We start from the raw sequence: 3,203 nt of genomic DNA on the forward strand, positions 1-3,203 counted from the left end.
CTCTGTAGTTTTTCACATCAGTTTTATCACCTACTTTGTGCAGTGGGGGGATCAAAGATGTCTTCCAGCCTTTGGTAATCTTCTGTTAAGCAAATATTTTTGACTGTTTAGTGTGGCTTGTCCAGAAATTTGTTATTTGAACATTTCCAAAGTCATGCAGATATGGAATCCTCGTCAGTTTCTTTATTGTTTTTGATTTTATGACTTTTTTTTAACAATTTTCCCTTTCTTCAGCGGACCTGAGTCCTGTTACTGAGTGTTTCCTTGTGTAAAGTTAAATCTTGATTTTGGACACTTACAATTTTATAAATTTTTTAATCAGTTTGCTCAAATGTCACAAATTTTTTATTATGTGCGTTTTCCGATTTTTGTCTTTAAAACAAAATATCTTTTACTTTATTGTTATCGATACTCAATAGCGTTCTAGGAAGTGCCTGAAAGCAACACCTCTTTTATTCTTGTCGTAAGTTTGCCAGTGATGATGCTGTCGGACGGTTCCCATTAGACTACAATTTAAGCGTTATTTCAAGTTCTCTGAAAATGCCATTGTGATTTATGGTGTGCCCGAATGGCCTTGCGGTTCTGGGCGCTACAGTCTGGAGCCGAGCTACCGGTTCGGTCACAGGTTCGAATCCTGCCTCGGACATGGATGTGTGTGATGTCCTTAGGTTAGTTAGGTTTAATTAGTTTTAAGTTCTAGGCGACTGATGTGCTCAGAGCCATTTTTTGATTTATGGTGACTGTTTTCTGCACAACTGACATAAAATCTGCTGCACGTTGAATATCTTAATCGGGAACGTAAAGCCTTTGTCAAAAAAAAAAAAAAAAAAATGGTTCAAATGGCTCTGAGCACTATGGGACTTAACATCTGTGGTCATCAGTCCCCTAGAACTTAGAACTACTTAAACCTAACTAACCTAAGGACATCACACACATCCATGCCCGAGGCAGGATTCGAACCTGCGACCGTAGCAGTCGCGCAGCTCCGGACTGAGCGCCTAGAATCGCGAGACCATCGCGGCCGGCAGCCTTTGTCAAAGAGACACCTTAGTGGTCAGTCTCTTTTCCAGGCGAGGATCCACGGTAGAGTTTTGGAGGGGGGAGGGATTCTCAATTTATTACTTTCTCTCCGCGCCTACGACTTTACCGTACCACAGATACTTAGGCTTTTCATAATAATAACAATGAAATACATAAATTATTTTCATATAGTAATTTATAGTGCTTAGCACACAATTTTAGCATACGTTGTAATTCAGAAAAATACCTCCTTTTAAAATTATTTTTATGAAAATTTGAGAATTTGTGATGATGTGCACTTTACACATTGAAAGATATCACGCAAACGAACGTACTCGCGAGTCCTGACAGCAGAGGGGGCGTGGTCGCCGTTCTGCGTTTGGCAAAGCCATTAGAAGCGAGGCGGTGGCTTACTGCTCGGCCTGCAGGCAACGGATTCGTCAAGTGCCTGTCCAAAGAACATAAAAAAGTGACCGACCTATTTGTCCAGACAGGATGACAGGAAGGCCGGCCGGGGTGGACGAGCGGTTCTAGGCGCTCCAGGCCGGAACCGCACTGCTGCTACGGTCGCAGGTTCGAATCCGGCTTTGGGCATGGATGTGTGTGATGTCCGTAGATTAGTTAGGTTTCAGTAGTTCTAAGTTCTAGGGAACTGATGACCTCAGATGTTCACTCCCATAGTGCTTAGAGCCATTTGAACCATTTTTTTTTAATTTTAATGAGGGACTTGTTCGAATTTGGAACACTCGGTTCTAACATAAAGGTGTTACTTATACTAGGAGGATATGCAACACATGCAAGAAATCTGCAAGCTATAACTTTAGCCAGAGATAATGATGGAATTATGATTTCCCTGCGTCCACACGCCACTCACAGGCTACAGCGACTAGTAGTTGAATTTTTAAAGCCAGCTTCAGCTTATTAGAACCAAGCAGCTAGCAAATAGATTCATACATACCCTGACAGCAATATTACCACAAAATGAGTACGTATTAATGGTTCAAATTTGTTTAAGAATGTCTCAAAAACTAAAACAAATGTTATCGTGATCAAAAACTTCTGTATTTCCTGCTATAGTTGCAAAAATCTTGAACGGCACGATTTATAATACCAGTGGTAGCTAAAATTTAGATAACGTGCTTATAAATTGTAACTCTTCGCACTTCGCCGCATATTCTGTTTTACCTTTTAAAATGTAGAAAATTTATTTTAGAAAGTTTCGGCACATGTGTCAGAGAACGTCTACACATTATTAGTAGTACATGTAGATAATTTTTATTACATTTCAATAAAATTTTGAAAATCTTGAATGCAGTGCAATTTATGAGGGCCTACCCTACCATCCTCGAACAATGGAGGTCCAGATTCGAGATTCAGATTTTTCTTCAGCTATAAAAGTCGCATAGCAGTGACTTTTTTCTGTTAAATGGAAAGCTTCATAAAGAAATCAAAATACAGTCTTCCGAGCTATGCCCCGAGATTGTTATCCTCGAAGATTCATATGTCTTCCGTGATATGCAGTGCAGGTGCAGCTCAACATCGAAGATAAGCCAGTGTTACATGTGAAAACTGTATCTGTTTCTAATAGCACATTGGTGATAACATGTCGAAGAGGCAAGAAATTGAGTTTTGAGCGTAGATTAATCGTGCTACGTTTTGTGCGACGAAAGATCAATTATTTAATAAATTACACGCCGCCCTACATCACGAGTGCTACGCACCATCTCCAATCAGGCTAACAGTGATCGCGTTTACACGTGCAGTCAATGGTCTTAAATATTCTCAAACGTGTCCAAAATTACATCCATATACTGAAGGAACAGTGGTACCCTCACTTGGTTTAGGAACAACAGGAAAGTTACCACTCAAAACTGTTGCTGGCTAACAACTCACAACAATATCTAAACTTTACATTTATCTACTGCTGTCAGTGTTTCTTCAATGACTGTATTGCCGCGCGGGCGGAGGTTCGAGTCCTCCCTCGGGCGTGGGTGTGTGTGTTTGTCCTTAGGATAATTTAGGTTAAGTAGTGTGTAAGCTTAGGGACTGATGACCTTATCAGTTAAGTCCCATGATATTTCACACATTTCTCAATGACTATTATTTTCGCAAAATAAAGAACAACCGCCTTCAGTCAAAAATCGTGATTTTATTTCAACGCACGATACATTTCGAGCTCTGGG

The sequence above is a fragment of the Schistocerca nitens genome, chromosome 1 (genome assembly GCF_023898315.1).
Source record: "Schistocerca nitens isolate TAMUIC-IGC-003100 chromosome 1, iqSchNite1.1, whole genome shotgun sequence".
Lineage (NCBI taxonomy): Eukaryota > Metazoa > Arthropoda > Insecta > Orthoptera > Acrididae > Schistocerca > Schistocerca nitens.